The following is an 18795-nucleotide window of genomic DNA, read 5'->3' on the forward strand; positions in this document are numbered from 1 at the left end:
AAAAATTCTTGCCTGAAAAAACCCACACATTCCAAATTTGGTTCCTTTTGATTGATTAGTTCTCGAATTATGAGGTAATTTGTATATTATTTGTATGGGAACCCCCTCCTAAAGAGGGGAGGGGTCTCAATTCACCATAGAAAAAATTCTTGCCTTCTGAAACCCCCACTCGCCAAATTTGGTTCCATTTGCTTGCTTAGTTGTAGATTTAAGAAGACATTTGCATTTCATTTGTATGGGAGCCCCCCCTCTTAGAAGGGGAAGGGGTCTCAGTACACCATAGGAAAAAATCCTACCTTCTAAAACCCCTGCACGCCTGATTTGGTTCCATTTGCTTGATTAGTTCTCCAGTTTAGAGAAAATTTGCGTTTCATTTGTATAGGCCCTCCCAAAAAACCGTCTCTGAACTGTTCTGGAACTCACTGGCAAACGCGGCTCATATCTTATCTTTGATGCTGTTTTTAACGGATCAATATTGGACAACCGTTTGATTAGACCGTCACCTTTGCAAGGGATTTGCGAGGATGTCCAGTTGCTAGACGAGATTTTGGGTCATGGAGAGCATTGAAAACGAAAGTTTTCAATCTACCAAGAAAGACTGCGATCTCTCGTTGGGTTTTACCCTGCGTGGCCATTTGACGGATAACTGCCCGCTAGGTTCCATCGTCATAACCTGTTGCACTTTTCAAGGATTTAGGAAGAGAAATGTCACTGCTATTTTTAAAAACAGATGAGCAATAAGAAACAACTCGGAACGCCATATTTGAGCCCTTTCAGATGAGGGTACCATCTATTTGCTGTCAGTTGGGCGCGTGACAACGCTCACAAGGTACAGTTAGTACTATACTAATAGCTAAGGTGATAATTGATTAAACATGCATCAAACTAGTATATGAATCACTCCTCATCAGTTTCCTAAAACATCGTAAATTACTGGAAAGCCATGAATCAACATTAACGCTGATTGAACCACACTATTGGCACAACCAGGAAATATTGCTCAAAAGCGGAATTACGCGAACACACTCATCATATGTAAATCGGCAGGAAACTCCCCATGCACTTATTCCAGCTGAAGACGGTAAAAAAAATTTCTATCACTACTAACTGCCGATCCGCTGTACCGATTGACAGGAAAAATAAATAAACCACAGCAAAAACGGCTTAGCACAAAATAAACACGATTTACTGTATAGTACACGTATGTAGAGTGACGACCATTATACAGCCTCAAAAAATATGAATAATGAATGAGAGGAATGACGCCGGCGGTTGACTACAAAATGCAGGCAGAGGTACCTCTACCGCTCTACCTCTTCGTACAACGTAATTTACGAGAACCGTCGCCCACGTCCAAGTAGCGTCATCCGGTTCACAAATATGTGGCACAGATGTTGTCTAAGCATATGATCGTCTCATCCTCTCCATATTACATTCCGTTCTGACTCATTAGCACGCCGCGAGTGAACAACGCTGTTACGTTTACGTACTGCCCCATACTGCTACATACAGCCTTTGGGAGTACTCCGGTAATTTAAAGCGCTTAATCAATGTATTCCTAAGAAATGTTGTAGCTATTCCAGGAAGCGCTCATGAATGGGTGTGTTCGGTGGTATTAATTGTAGCGTAAAATGCTCTATTCCCACATTCGGAGCCGATACCAGTGACGTATTCGGGAATCGTCAGAACCGAGTTAGTCTATGAAATCATCGTTAGCTGTTCGAAAAAAAAAATCAGAACGATTATCACGTTCCAGCGTTACGTAAATTCCCACATACGTCGATGATTCGTTCGTAGTAAAGTTCAGCTATATAGCTATGTGAAGCGCGATCGAGTAAAAGAGCACCGTAAATGACCGGATGCGTGGCTAGTGGGAACTAATACCAACAGCAAGTGATATGGCTGCTCACTGGAAGCACACAAGTGTGGGTATAGATGATCAAATAAGAACGCCTTCGTAGGGCAAGCAAGGGACACGTGATGTTACCTCAAGCCGTAGGTGCTGTTGCTAGCTACTACTTGGCGGATCACCAGAGCACAGCATCGGCCAGCTAAAAATACGATAACTTCACACGCTCACGCTTCCTCCGGGATGATTATGTTTCTTTCCTGCTCTCGAATTGCTGCTGCAAATTTCTACTCGACCGTATCTCTATGTTTCGATACGTACCTCGCCTCGCACCCATCCCTGTGAATGCAGCCAGAGCATATGCGCTCACAAGCGAACGAAAAACACTCTCGGAGATTCATTGAACTCCACGACAAAGCGCGATGACCCACAGGTGGGCTGGGTTACCGCTTTGGAATTGATAAAAATCGAGTGAATGAAAATGTATCGCAAAAAATACGCAGCAAAGTTCAATAGAATTATTGGAAAATAAATTTTTTTGTCGTCAAAAATATTCCATAAATATCAACATCAAAGCGAAAGTTCAGATCCGTTCTAGTACCTACCTATCGGTACTATACTGACGACAAAGAACGAAAGCAGAGGAAACAAACCACTATAGAAGAACCGGTTGCATTGCCGTCATCGTCGTCGTTTACGTCTTGGCAACCGTTTGATGGAACCGCACTTCCGCTAATTCATCCGCTACGTATGCGGGTAACATATTGCTAACCAAATTAACATGCAAGCGGCCGCTGGCTCGATGTCGATGTCGAAACGCCGAACAGACGCTGCAACTACAGTTAGCTTGAACGCTTTATATTTAGCAGGCCTTACCGCCCTATTCACTACGGTGGTGACCACCGTCACGGTGAACAGCTTTCGATGTTGATGATCATTGTTTTGAAATGCAGTGGCAGAATAATATGTAAACCACGCAAAGGCCAGCTCCTAAGCCCGTCTTCGTCCATTGCGATATGTGATTACGTACAGCATGCATGCATGCTGGTGGCTGTAGGTACGGCTGGTCTAATCGGGGCAAAACTCCTTACCAATCTCAACAAGCTAGAAAGAGTTGAGCAGTTTTAATTAAGGGTTTCCTTCGAATGCATTCAGACGAGATTCTCTTTACTCAGGAGGGATGTCAGAACTAATCTCAATCCACCCAATAGTGACTGTTTGTTTTTGTTATGCAGTCGCATATTTTGAACTATCTTTCTGCAATAAACAACACTCCTTTATAGGAAATATTCCATCAACTTCATTCAATAGCAAACAACTAAACTATCAGGAAATAGGTTCGAATCGGTTTTGTTGTTGCAGAGAAGATCAAATAAAATGATTAGTTTATCAGCAAACATCTTTTTTTCTGTGAAATTACAGTTTTTCTCTACTAAGGCAGATAAAAAATCAAACCATATATGCAACTGATCCACCACGTACCCACATAACAGTTATTTCGAATTTTTCAATATTGATTGTAACAACACGGCGTACACCATAATGGTTCATGCAGCGAGCAATTTGCATATCTGCATTTAGGTACACAACAGTACAACCCTCCATTCCATCATCAATAACGCCGCGGCGGATTGCTTTGCAGCAGAGAGCACGTGCCAAATTTATGCATTTGTACGCCGCAATCTGCTGCGCTTCGGTTCTAAATGTCGGCTATGTTGAATGCACGTAACTGCTTGGTGGAAAACTGAAGGGTCTCTTACTGCTGGGCGGCGCGTATGATTCAACCCGGCCGGCTGGCTGGACTTAGAGAGCGTTTCGTCCGGACCGGATATGAGGGTATCGCAATACGCAGTCGAACTGAACTTCTCCGCCTCAAATCTGCAAATGAAATCGAACTAATCCGGTTTGTTGGAGATTAAAAAATCGTATTACTAGATTTGTTAGACCATGAGGGGTCGATCAATTGCCTGAAACAGAGTGTGTTTAAATGTGTCTTGTTCCTTTCGAACCAACATGCAAGAAATCTATATACCGCCATTCGGGGTAAGATTGTGCCACGGGGGTGAGATTGTGCCACGGGGGTGAGATTGTGCCAAAAACCAAAAATGTTTATTTGTGAAAATTTATTGTATCTATAGAAACTGGTGACCTAAATTCAAAATGATGATGAACATAACATTTTATTCATAACAGATAATATTAGCAAACCATTTAGCCTAAAAAGGGTTTCAAAGTTTGCGATCAAAAATACTCGGAAATAACGCTTGTAAACAATGTCCCGCATAAACCAACCCAAACAAGAAATCACATCAACTTGCTATTTTGAAGATATATAAACTAATCATTTACAATGTATTGACAGATTATTATGCGTTGGATAAGTTTTGATTGCGAAAATTATATTTTTCGAAATTTCGTACTTTTCGAGCTTCACGGTGGTGAGATTGTGCCAAGCCATAATGATCGATCCAATTTATGGATTTCACATACACAACAAAAATACGTCAGTATACACCAGTACACTCACATTCCTTACTATTGAGCACAATATTCTGACAGATTAGATTGCATCATCCATTTTGGAGCAAACAGCATCATAGGTGTGCTAAATAATTTAATCTAATTTTTACTTTTTCTCTGGAAATTTCAGATACTTTGAATAAACACTCTAATATAAGACGAATATATTATACCGTGTATAAACTGCCAGTTTTAAGGAGGGGGAGGGGGTGGGATAGGCCACATGTTCTGCGGCCGCGGGTTCTCGAACGAAGTAATGGTTACTTTTGTTAAATGTTCAAATAGGTATGCCCCCTTAGGATACACCTCTTCATATACCTCCCCTTATTAACCCTAGAAACGCTACTGGCTATATAAAGGCTGCCCATTGACTACGAACTCACTTTTAGTTATTTCAGACCTCTCCGGGTTATTTTCGTTCATACTTTTTGAATGATGCGTTGTTTTTGGACGACACCCGGCCCCTAATAGTCCACTTAGTTCATGGACGGCCCCATGTGAACTACTTTATACTGATATGTATGTGTATTGTTTATAAACATGCTAATGTTCACTGTTTAGGTATTTACCTTAACTTTATGTTTTTGGCACAATGTCACTCCCTAGAAGGGGTGAGATTGTGCCAAAGTTCATGCACTTCCAATAAAATTAGGTATCATTGTAACTAAACCATCTCTATGGTAATTGTTAATTGAACAATTTAGTATATATTGAAAGGTTTGAAATCAACTTAGTTCCGAAATTGTGTGTATACTTAGCTAAAGAACAAAAATATATGCTTTTTTGGCACAATCTCACCCCGGATGACGGTATACAGAAGTGAGCGTGAGTTGATATAAGAGAATCAGCACTGGGGGGTTGACAAAGCGGGGAGGGTTCGTAATAGGGGGGAGGCCATAACTCCGAAATGCCTAGACGGTTATTCATCAAACTTGGGATAATTGTTCCTTGGCATAAGAGAATCAGCATTGAGGGGTTAACAAAAACGAGGGAGGGAGGTTCCCTGATAGGGGGAAGGTTCCTAATAGGGGGGAGGCCATAACTCCGAAACGCCTTGACTGTTCTTTATCAAACTTGGCACACATGTTCCTTAACATCAGGGAATTTACACGGGTTGACAAATGGGGGAGGGGAACTAATAGGGGGCACCATATCTCCGAAATCAAGGGGGGGGGGCTTCGTAACAGGGGGAGGTCATAACTCCGAAATACATGGCCGGTTATTCATCAAACTTGGCACACATGTTGGGACTAATTGGGGGGAGACAATTCCGAAGCGCCTTGACCGTTCTTTAACAAACTTTCATACGTGTTCCTTGATAGAAGGGAATCAGAACTGAAGGGGTTGACAAAAGAGGAGGGGAGCAACAGGGGGAAGACTCCAAAATGTTTGGACGGTTCTTCCTTAAGTGACGGTGGGACAAAAAAGGGAGCTGATGACAAGTGGTTGCTGACAGGAGGTTGCTGACAGGAAGGGGGGAGTAACGCCCACATGACAATAACAATTTATCCGTACAACAGAAAAAATCAAAATACGAAACACTAAACGGCAATGCTCGCAGTTGTAGATTTGTCTAGTGTAATTATGCGCCGAATCAAAGTGACCCGTATAAAAAGTGTTCGACCATTAGTGCTAAGTCAAGTGTTACTGGCCGACTCTATTTGAGTCACAGGTGCAATCATTCAAACAGTGTGGAGTTGATCTGAGAACACCATGTTTTTCCCATGATCAGCTTTATGTGACATGTTCCAGAGTGGGCTCGGCCACTAATTTATGCATACTTGCTCCTGGTGATGAAACTGAAAACATTGTTGACAAACAAGTTTTGTCTTGAAGTGAGATGAAAGGAATGCCAGGTTTTTTTGTATCCATGGAAGAAACACTGTTGCACCTTCTACTTTTTTTGAGAAGTACAATAACAAAACTATTCATTACCTATGGGTGGGGTGGCCAAATAGGATAAATGTCTTTGTTTCTCTTTCATTATAGGGTTTTATAGGAATTTCCGTACAGAAAACAGATGTGTAGTTGGCCGGGTAGACAAAAGAGGGGGAGCTGACAAATGGGGAGGAACGCTCAAAAGAGGAACAAACGTTATATTTTTGCATTATAAGCATTTCGGTTACAATACAGGGTGCTCCACCTTTTATGTCAGTATGAAAACATTGAATAACTTTAAGAAAAAACAACCGATTTCTATTAGTAATGCATTTTTATTTAGGTTGGTTCCTTAAAATTTTCTTGGTTTAGTTTTTGAAAACAATATCAATTCAGTGACCACCTTTATTAGAAATTACAAATTGACTCCTTTTTTCCGCGTTTTTCTTTACCTTTTTAAGCATCTCGGGTGTTATAGCGTCGATTTCCGTACGAATATTTGCCTTGAGCTCGTCAATAGTTTATGGATGGTTAGCGTAAACGTTGCTTTTCAGATAACCCCACAAAAAGAAGTCCGGGGGGGGGGGTTAAATCAGGTGATCTGGGTGGCCAGTCAATATCGGATCTTTTTGACACCAGACGTCTCGGGAATTTTTGTTGCAGAAATTGAATTGTTGAATTCGCAGTGTGGCATGGTGCACCGTCCTGTTGAAACCAGTAACCTTCTAGACCTTTTTCGCGCATTCGTGGGCAGACATAATGAGCCAACATCCACCGATATCGATTTCCATCGACAGTTTCATTTTCTTTGAAAAAATATGGACCAATGATGGTTTTGGCGCAAATCCCGGCCCACACAGTTATTTTCCGGTCATGCAAGGGCATTTCGTGAATCTCGTGAGGATTCTCCGTTTCCCAAATGCGGCAATTTTGCTTATTAACACCGCCAGAGAGGTTGAAATTGGCCGCGATATTTTTTCCGATATGCACGTTGAGTTAACACAATGGAACGACTATTTTCGATGTAAAGTGTCACTATTTCAGCGCGTTCTTTCGGTGTGAAGCGATACATGGCAAAAATTGTACTGGAATGGCGTTTCCAAAACATATCTAATGAAAGAAATCGGTTGGTAAATGTGAAAGTTATACAGCGTTTACATACCGACATAAAAGGTGGAGCACCCTGTAACTGATGTACAAGTGGCTGTGAGATAAGACCGAGTAAGACAGGGCACTCAGCTAGTGCTAAATAAATTTTAAGAACTATATCATCATTCGAAACAACGCGAATGGAAGTGGGCCCAGATTGCTACTTTGATGGACACTAGAAAAGTTCAAGAACCGTTCAAATGTTTTACTTCAGCTATTCTCATATTTTGTCAATTTAGCATTATTTTCTGATGCACTGAACCTATAGACAGCCGTTGGATCATAACTCGATATTTAATTTTATTGGATGTTGCTTTGAAACATGTAGCCAAACTCGCCAACGTTTCGACTATTATTGTTGGGAAACCCTTTGAAAAGGAACAAATAACTTGTAAATAATGGTTCAGTGTCCCGTACACTAACAGCTGGTTGTCAAGTCTGTCATAAAGCTTGGATTATTAAAGGAACTAGATACGCCAGTCTTTGATTTCCTCATACATGAGTAAACAGTATGCCATCGCCTGCTCATTTTACGCAAGTGTTAGTGAGAGATGATATAGTCAAACGTGTGTCTATAAAAACGCTCTACAAACACTAAAACAGGTTAGTAAACACTAACACACTAAGACAGGAGTCAGGTCATACAATAGAAGCCTAGACTTTACTTTACTTTACACGGCAAAAGTATCGAAGTTTTAAAATCATTTTTCACAGAGGCTTTGAAACATATCATATATTTTAAGCTTCTAATTTCGTCTGCCCTGCGAAACCAATACTTATAAAAGCAACGAAATTCCCTACCTTTCCGCATTCCGCATTCCGGACGCTTACCAATAGTAAAATTATTAGAAAATGGTGTGATACATACCTGAAAAGAGATAAAAAAGTATGAAAATGGTTATAAGTCAAATCATTATGTTTAATATTCTAACTATGCTAATAAAACTAAAAATTAATAATTAATCTCCACATCACCGAATACTGATAAAGTGTGTTAAAAATTATGTAAAAACATAAGAAGCAGACAAGACAGAATACGTTTGGATGAAACGGAACAGAATTGGACAGCATCACAGCGACAAGCCTTCGACGAGTGTTTAATCGGATTATAAAATCAACGTTATTGTGACTGTCTTCAGGCTGCAATGCACGCTGATCTACGTTTCTGTGTGACTTACTTCCCCATGCCGTTGTACTTGGACGATAGACGACCTACTGCCCTTCGTCTCGGAGCTTTTAACTCATAACAGATAAGGTTTTCAGTTCTTTAAAATGTGTGCCTGTTAATAGCATTATGGATTGAAGTGTTAGCCTTGTGTTAGCGACACGGACACGGAGCTTATAGGCACGTTCACATCTGAGGAGAACTCGGGTGTCGCCTCGCCTACTTCCCCGTTTTCGGGTTTATTAAAGCAAGTATCGCGTAAAGCGAAACCACATCCGTATTTCTCGCTAGAGCACATAACCAAACTCAAAGTCTATTCCGAGGAATCGTTCCATGGTTCCATGAGTTGTGTTTTTTCGGAACCAAACAAAACCATTAAATATATACAAATTTTCAAAGATCTGGATAAGCAATATTCGGTTGTAACCGACATCCTGAAGGTTCGCTCTAATTATTTGCGTGTGACTGATATCGATCTCAAACAAACGCGCTTGCTTGCAGTGAGCTGCTAACGCGGAACTGACAGTTTGACATTGCTCGCATCGTAGAGATCGATTACGTGGTCACCGAAACGGGTTTGACTGTCCAAAAACTTAAGTATTTTGGGTTTGGTCGTTTCAAAAACTCAAATTTGAAACCTATAAAGATATTGGATTGCAAGCGATAGTATTTTGTATCGTTCGACGGAAGAAGCAGAAAGTATACATTATCAATCCCATTTTGGGTGACACTCGCTGAATGCCTAACAACGTTGGCGTGAATTCCTTTGTCGTAGATACTGAAAAGTGTGTTGAGTGTGGGGAGACTATACATAAGCTCTCAACATGCCCCGCGTACAAATTTCGCAGCTACAGATTTAAGTTAGTTGGCTTGCCGTCCTAGGACAAAATCTGATAAACAATGTTTCTCCAATTTACTCGGTCGTGAGATACCGCTCTCCAATTCCTCGGACACAGTATACTTCCCGCCAGATCCACCTGTTCTAACCATCTTGCTCGCTGAGCCCTTAGTCGTCTTGTTCCTGCAAGGTAGTTGTCCGGCATCCATATCCTCCACCTCCATACTCCTGTACGCGGCCGAGGATCGTTCTTAGCACTTGTCTTTCGAAAACTCTGAGCACTCGCAAGTTCTCCTCCTGCATTGTCCATGTTTCATGCCCGTACAACCAGTCTAATGAGAGTCTTGTACAGGATATACTTTGTACGGGGGCTTAGTCTGCTCGCCCGCCATTGCTTGTGCCACAGATACAAGCAATCTTTGAAACGTGCTTTCGTAGAGATATTGAAAAAGGCCACTTACCCGGACCCTATCCCAACCCTGAAACCCTCTGAGGTTTTGTACCTATACAACATTCAGTCGATATTTATGTAAGATCATACGAAAAAGCGGCTGAAAAACCACACATGGTTTGACCCGTTTCGAAATAAAATTAAAATAGGCAAATGTTTACAACCGTGTGGATCAAGGATATAGTGATGTCGAAAATAAAGATAAATCTAGATCACTAGGGCGTGCGGGAGGTTTAGGAATACGTGTCATGGTAATTCCAATTCGCAATATCAGAGAAATTCATAAATTCAGATTCTGGTTAGAAAAAAGGATAGGTTAAGGTTTTTTTGTGTTGCTAGAAGTGCTTAAAACTCCTTTAAGGAACTCAAATTAACAAGCCCTGGAGAATCAGTGCTCCAGGAGCCGCAAGGTAGCTGTATAGGATCATTACTACTAACTTTTGCATACCATACCATGCGAAATGTGCCAAATAACTTATATCGAAATTCGTTCAACTATAAAATCATTAGTTGATCGAGACCATAATGAGCCCCCGGCTTATCATTTTAACAATCGTAGCACGTAATAGATTTGAAAATTGCGAACGACGAAAAAATAAAATACCATAACATTGACTTAGTTGTATCCAGAAATCCAGAAATTTTGATTTGATTCGATTCGAAACCAACCGTACATCTACTCTGGTTACCAATCTAACTTTCCGCTCGTGCTGGAAAATCACTCGAAAGAAACGTTTCCGAGGGAAATTCGCTTCGCTTCGGAGAATTGTCAAAGATTACCTTGTCTTGTCTGTGTATATTTGCATTCCACGGTTGCAAAAGCAAGTGCATTCAAAGAAAACGGTACGACTATAACATAAAATACTGCACCACCACCACCTCCATCCCTCCACGATCAACCACCCCATTACGACTAGGGGGCCATCACGTCACCGCCAGTCAGTTTGCCAGCGCGCACCATGCAGCTAAGTGCATTCCATGGTAAGTCTCGCAACGGTTAGACCATTTGCATATATAGGACAAACACAGCTTCATTCGTGGAACCGATAGAAGAATAAGGTGTTCGCCTTCGGTTCGAAAAATGATGGCGCAATGGGGGAAAGCCAAGGCACCTTCTGCTGCTCATATGAAAGGTGTACATCAACGTTTCGCCACAACGGTTACGAGGCACGACGCAGGCAACGGTACGGTCAGTGGCTTGGCTGGTGGAGTCTGGCCTGGCCGTCGGTACGCCAATACACATGAAATCTTTCTTTTCTTCCTTCATCAGTTGCATGTACACAGCGCACAATGCAACACTCATATACTTTTCCCTTGAATCGTTCATTTCTCACATATCACACCACCATAAGCGAGTGTTGGATGCAGTTGTGCTATACAAAAACAAACGCTTCGAGGGCGCAAAATATAGGTCAAATATTTATTACAAACTTGGCTGTTTGTTTTTGTTAGACACCGCTCGACTCGACTCCCCGGTTGACCACCATTCACACTGCGACTGCCACAGGACCTACCGTCGCGTCCGCGTCCGTGGGGTGTTCTATCGATGCCCCGCCAACAGTGTCGTCGCTGCTCGATTCACGTAGATCGTGACTGTACAATTTCCCGGTACATTCAAACCGCAGTCCATATAATGCAGTGCGCTCATTTCCTCCGTCCCGTCCCAGCCGCTGCCAGCCACAGCAGTGCACTTTTTCGAGGAGACTATTATAGTTGTTAGTTGCATTAGATTGCCATGTTGACGAGAAACACGACTGTTTAAAGTAGTGTACTAAAATCCAACATGCGGCCGAACAGCAAATAAGAACAGAGTTGGATTTCTGTTGAATTAAACATAATTTATTCAAAACGATAATCTGATAGTAAAGCCAATATTAGCAACTCTGTTACACACTGCACAGAATAGTACATTGATTGATGAACCTTAATAGATAGCCTGATAGTGACTAGTTCCACCCTGACCACAGAGTGGTGCCGTTCAATGCTGCAACTGCACATTGCAAGCGAATACGGCCATGGCAGACAGCTAGTTTTTTGTTACGAGACAGTAATAGTAGTAGTAGTAGGTAGTTGTAGTAGAAAAAGCTACGACGATTCAGACGTTGGATCTAAAGTTGTCGGTTCCAGACGATGGCGCAGAAGGTTGCATAGTGATAAATAGATAGACGTTGTCAGGGTTTGTGCCTTTTTTGTTCATTCCCAAGCCGCCATCGTTGCTGTTGTTGTTGTTCTAGAGCGTGATTTGGGTCGAGGTAATTGCGAACTGGATCAAACCCGGCAGCATTATACGGAAGCAATGTTTGTTTCCAATTAGCACCAGCAAAGGACGCCGCCAACAAAGAAAACATTGATACAAAGGACTTTTACTTTGGTTCAAATGTTAAGGATGGCAATAGAAGCGTAGAAACTTAACAGCTTTAACTAACGGCATTCTCGCAATGTAGGTTACTACGTGGTACGTGCCCAACAAAAAATACTAATCGACCAGCTGCACGTTTTTTGCTTTATCAGTTTTCAGGTCACAGGCACGGTCGATTGATAATAATGTACTACAAGTGAGTACACAGCACACATGAGACATGACATATGCCTACACATCGACCCATTGCATTATTGGAGTAACTGGTAACCAGCGTTGCCAACCTTCCAGATTTGTCTGGATTTTCCAGACTTTTTGATGCCTAATCAGACAAAAAAAGACGTTTTTCAAACGTTGTCTTCCATTAGGCCAAATGGCAGCCAGATTTTTCCAGACATCTTTATTCTCGTTTTCCAGATTTTCGTAAAAACCGGTTGGTAACGCTGCTGGTAACGTAAAAGCAATAAAAAGCAGTGAGCAGTGCGACTCACATTCATTGCTAACTACAGATAAGCTGGTTGCTTATCAGCTAGTTGAGACCTGTTTACATCCGCGATTAGACAAGGGACCAGTAGGGCGAAAGGCTCTCGTTTCATGGGAACCAGAAGCTTAAAATTCCAGCTAACACTACTATTACGAAGGTCAGCTAGTCAATGTTTCCAGGAAAAGAAAAGAAAATCAATTTCGTCCATCTCAATCGCCTTCAACCCCAGTAAAAGAAAAGTATATGAAAAAAGCAAAGTATAACAAACTTGTTTACAGAGTGGCGATGTACGTTGAGATTAGACGATCTAGCACTTATTCACAACTGTGACGAATCGAAGACTTAACTTTTACACAGAACGGTCTGTGTACTTAATGAATTGCTACTAAACTAATTTGCAGACAGCGTTGCCAACCTTCCAGATTTGTCTGGATTTTCCAGACTTTTTTATGCCTAATCAGACAAAAAAAGACGTTTTTCAAACGTTGTCTTCCATTAGACCAAATGGCAGCCAGATTTTTCCAGACATTTTTATTCTCGTTTTTCAGATTTTCGTAAAAACCGGTTGGTAACGCTGTTTGCAGATGTCTTAGTGTCTGTTTTACCATAAACTTGTTTTACCATGTATAACAAGCCTTGCAATGCATAACTAGTTGATTTTCTCGCGAGACGTCATTTCCAGGACTAGGCAACACGTATTACAAACAAAATTTTGAAGTTTCCAAAACAACAAGGTGGAAACATCATAGCACATGCCGTATCTCCTATAAAACTAGAAAAATCTTACATGGATTTCATATCGAGTTATAGCGTCTTCTTAACGACCCGAGTAACAACCTTGCCATTCCTCCTAGCCTCCATTTTTAAGCTGGCGTAGATTGCCTTCGCCGTCTCCAAGATTTCTGGTATTGATGTCATAGTCATCTGCAAAAACTAGGAGCTGAGTACTTTTGTCGAAGATCGTTGTGATACCCATTTACCGGATCACACCTTCACTAACAATGTAAATAACATACATTCGCTTGCCCCAACCCTTTGCGTGATTGGAAAACGCTCGCACCAGGGTGGCTTTGATCAGCCGCGTCGGTGTGTACGGAAAACCGTTTTCGTGCATTATCTGCTGTAATTGTTCGCGCTCGACTATATCGTATGCTGCCTTGAAATCCACGAAAATATGTGAGGGCACGCTATACTACTACATTTCTGCCATTATCGGACTGTAAAATTTTGATCCGCATTAACATGGAACTCATAAAGCCCGCCTTACAGTGCCCATTGAAATCTCTTGCTTGCAAAATTTGGTGGCGTTGGACAGTGTAATGCCGTGGTAATTACAGCAATCTAGCCGAGCTCCCTTTTTGTAGATGAGAAAAACCACACTTTCCATCCACTCCATATGTGATATGTAACCCAGATGTTTTTTGCCGTTCCCGCACTTTATTCTATTTAAGTATCGCTGTAGCGTGAGCGAACAGTTTCATCATCCGTGTTTAAGTGTCGGTATTTTTCAATCTTTTTTTTTCCTTTTATGCTACTACTACTTTGCAACCAATCTTGCTCTCTAGGGCCAGGAAATGCGGAAAATAATTACAATCTGCTCTTGGTCAAGAGATTTCATTATGCACCTTGAACCAGTACCATTTTTATAACTGACCCGGACTAGAAACTTCGTCGTCGGTAAAGAAGAGTTCAGCACAAACTGGCAGCTGGTAAACGCCGCGGCCGCCTACAAGGTACCCTTCCAGATCCTGTTCCGCCGGGCGTCACCGATAGCGCAGGCTTTTGTAAAGAATTACCAAGCGGGCTTCATGGGAGCACGCGCAACTACGGACCAGATATTTACCATCTGCCAGATCTTGCAGAAAACTCAGGAGTACAACGTGATTTCAAAGCAGCATACGATAAAGTTGATCGAGACCAGCTAAGGCAGATAAGGCACGAACAAGGTTTTCCGGATAAACTGGCGCGACTGATCACAGCTGCATTGGATGGAATGATGAGTGTCGTGCACATCTCAGGGACACTTTCGTGTTTCTTAGAGGCGCACTGAGGGTTGCAGCGTTGCCAACCGATTTTTACGAAAATCTAAAATACGAGAATAAAAACGTCTAGAAAAATTCTGGCAGGCCATTTGATCTAATGGAAGACAATGTTTGAAAAACGTCTTTTTTTGACTGACTAGGCATAAAAAAGACTGGAAATCCAGACAAATCTGGAAGGTTGGCAACGCTTGTTGAAACAAAGTGACGGCTTATCCTGCATTGAGTTCAACATCGCTTTTGACACCGCTCTTGAACGGGTATCGAAACGAGAAGCACGGTTTTTACCAAGGGTAGCCTGTTCTTAGGTTTTGATATCATAGCTAGTTCTTTAAGGACTTGAAGCCATGACGCTGCCCACGGAAGACATACGCGGCCTTGCCCTGTTCTAGCAAAAGGTAATGCGAGTGATATTTGGTGGAGTACAAACTGAAAGCGAAGAGTGGCGGAGCCGTATGAATCACGAGCTTGGAGCTGCTTGGAGAAATTCCCATCGTACATCTGATGAAAGTCGGTGGGCTACGGTGGCCCGGACAAGTCGTAAGGATGCCGGACGACAGTGCGACAAAAACAGTTCTCTTCAACAGCTCCCACCGGCACCTGGAATAGGCTCGACCAGATCGAAAGTAATTCGCGACTTCTGAGACGACTGGGAAATTGGTGACGAGTGAGCCAAGATCGATTAGAACGGTGATGACTTGAAACAGCACGAACCAATCCGGTTCTAGGCTGCTGACGACGACGACTTTGCATCACTAATCTCGATGCTAGAATCAGGTAGCGGAACATGTTATAATTTGCCCAAGGACAAGAAGCTTCATTACGCACTTCGAGTCAGTACCACTCTTAAGGTTGCCCTTGACCTTCAGTATGAAGGAAGAATGTGGAGAGGCCTAAGAATAAACCCATGCTAAAGTTACTTAACAGCGAATACAGAGAAATGACGTCATCATTTCTCCTTATTTAGCACACGCTTTGACTTTCTCACACATCTCACCGCAAAACAAATGGAGAATCAATAGTACACACTTAATTTTCAGTATGTTGCAAACAAAATTGAGAAAAATATGGTTAGAGAATTGGTGGTTATAATGTAGAAAAAAAAGAGCAGGGCAGCTAGTTCACACAAGTTTCAGCATATCTAATTCAAATTCGCAATTCACATTCAAATTAAAGATAATCCCGTTAGTATGCATGTTGAACCATTCAAATTGGCGGGGGTTCGCCAATTTCTTGGAAAATACATTGGAAACAGCATTTTTTGTGACTAATCTGTTAGTACTGTTCTCCAATTTGAAAATATCTGCATCACGGCACTCGCACGAATATTCTGTCTAGCACGTTTCCATACAAGACTTCAATCTATTCCGATAAAAATGGATTTCTGTCTGTCTGTCTGTTTGTCCGTATGTTCCTTGTAGAATCAAAAACTACTGAACCGATCATCGTGAAAATTTGCATATAGGGGTTTTCGGGGCCAGGGAAGGTTCTCATGATGGTTAGAGACCCCTCCCCCACTAAGAGGGATGGCTCCCATACAAATGAAACACAAATTTCTGCACAACTCGAGAACTAATCAAGCAAATGGAACCAAATTTGGCATGTGAAGGTTTCTGGAGGCAAGAATTGTTTCTATGGTGAATTAGGATCCCTCCCCACTTTAGGAGGGGAGGATCCTATACAAATGAAATACAAATTTCCTCATAACTCGAGAACTAATTAATCATATGAAACCAAATTTGGCATGTGGTTGCTTTTGGAGGCATGAATTTTTTCCATCATGAATTAGGACCCCTAACCTTTTAAGGAGGGGAGGGCGCTCCCATACAAATGAAATACAAGTTTCCTCATAACTCCAGAACTAATCAAGCAAATGGAACCAAATTTAGCATGTGGGTGTTTTTGTAGGCAAATTTTTTTTTTCTATGGTGAATTGAGACCCTTTCTCTCTTTAGCAGGGGAATTATGACCCCTCTCCCCTTTAAGAGGGGGAAGGGGCTTCAATACAAATGAAATACAAATTTACTCATAACTAGACAACTCATCAAGCAATTGGAACCAATTGGTATGTGGGGGGTTTGGAGGCAGGAATTTTTTTATGATGGTTTGAGACCCCTCACCCCTGTGGTAGGGAGATAAGGACTCAATAAAATAGAAATTTTTGCGTAACTCAAAAACTAATCGAACTCGAGAAATTTTAGACTCTTTTATAAAACATTAATTAATGACAAGACCACCAAAAACTACCAATAGTAACATTAGATAATTCAGCGCGAGACGGCCACAGGCCGCGAGGGTTGCCGGCAACCTGCTGTCGGAAGCGCCGGCCATTGCGGGGGACAGCCCCCCGCACTATGGTTGAAAAAGCAAAAATTCCAGACAAAAATCAATATCTCGAAAACCATTGGCTCTACATATTTCATGTATTCAGAAGATTTTGTTTAGAAAAAATGACCTATCTTTTGGTAAAATTAGTCATTAGGGTGGTTCACTTTTACTCGTAATAAATTTTCTAACTTTTTATTCTTGCGATATAAAGCAATACTTTCTACTACAAAGTTGTAAATAATTTATTTTGCAGAAACTTTGCTGAAGGAACAAAAATTGTATCTCATCTCTGTATCGTTATACAACGAATTTTCTAGATTAAGTCAGGGTGAATCTTGAAAAAGCAGTTTTTTTGCTCTAACTTTTTTATTTGAAACCCTACTTAAAAACTGTGTTCCGATGACTTTTAGAGCGTAAAATGATGCATTTTTTAAACAATAGATGGAGGGGACGGTAAAAGAAAGTAATGAAACAAACGTGTTTATAGTGTCTCCAGAGCGAAAAAACAGGTAAGGGATGGCACTTGAACCAACGCGTACGGGTCCATGGAACAGAACAAGCTAGAATGGGAGCCAATTATAACAGATTTTGAACCCAGCTTTTCCCCATGCCCTGATCGTAGATATTGGTGAACCTTTGGACCACTGCGGACTGAATATGGAACAATACTCACTTTTCAAATGCGTTTTCTACAGAACAGGAGAAGTGTGGAAAAATGTCAATACATGCATTTTGTAGACCCAGATACGTACTTTTAAACCATTCATTTCGTTTTCGAAAATATGTGCCAACGGAGGTGTGAGACGCCGTGGAAAACTATAATATTATGAATCGAAAACCTCTATATCTTGCTTCAGACAACAGATAGCAACTATCGAAAAGTTTTAAAAAATGCATCATTTTACGCTCTAAAAGTCATCGGAACACAGTTTTTAAATTGGGTTTCAAATAAAAAAGTTAGAGCAAAAAAACTGCTTTTTCAAGATTCACTCTGACTTAATCTATAAAATTCGTTGTATAGCGATACAGATGAGATACAATTTTTGTTCCTTCAGCAAAGTTTCTGCAAAATAAATTATTTACAACTTTGTAGTAGAAAGTATTGCTTTATATCGCAAGACTAAAGAGTTAAAAAATTTATAACGAGTACAAGTGGACCACCCTAATGACTAATTTTACCAAAAGATGGGTCATTTTTTCTAAACAAAATCTTCTGAATACATGAAATATGTAGAGCCAATGGTTTTCGAGATATTGATTTTTGTCTGGAATTTTTGCTTTTTCGACCATAGTGCCCCGTAGAGATCACCCCTATCTAGGTTTATTTATTTTCCTAGATCTATTGACCTCTATTACTTTCCTTCAGTTCGGTCACCCGTGCGAAATCGTACTTTCTACGAAAAGATTTTCCGTGAAATGGTACATCCCGCGTAAGGTTCGTCGCGAAATGGTATTCTGCGAAACTCTATATTCCGCGTTATGGTCAACCGAGAATTGGTGTTCCGCAAAGTGGTATTCGGCGAAATGGTTTGTAGTGATGGCGAATATTTTAATGCTATCCGTTTTCCGTTTTTATCAGGCTAAGCAGTGGGGAGAGTTGTTTTCTACTTTGCTGTGAGGAAAATTTGTATATTAAAGCACCCATGAACTCCCCAGAAACTTGCAAAACTCGAGATTGTGACAAAGGTCATCCGAGATTCACGATTTATGTACAACACAGTTTAATTTGTGGCAA

General features: G+C 41.3%; 1 protein-coding gene across 2 annotated transcripts in view; it reads right to left on the reverse strand.

The window, feature by feature from the left end:
* The window catches only part of LOC128741489 (histone demethylase UTY), a 157933-nt gene that overhangs the window by 74052 nt on the left and 65086 nt on the right, over positions 1-18795 (reverse strand). The gene's annotated exons all lie outside the window — the stretch shown is intronic.

The sequence above is a fragment of the Sabethes cyaneus genome, chromosome 3, assembly GCF_943734655.1.
Source record: "Sabethes cyaneus chromosome 3, idSabCyanKW18_F2, whole genome shotgun sequence".
Lineage (NCBI taxonomy): Eukaryota > Metazoa > Arthropoda > Insecta > Diptera > Culicidae > Sabethes > Sabethes cyaneus.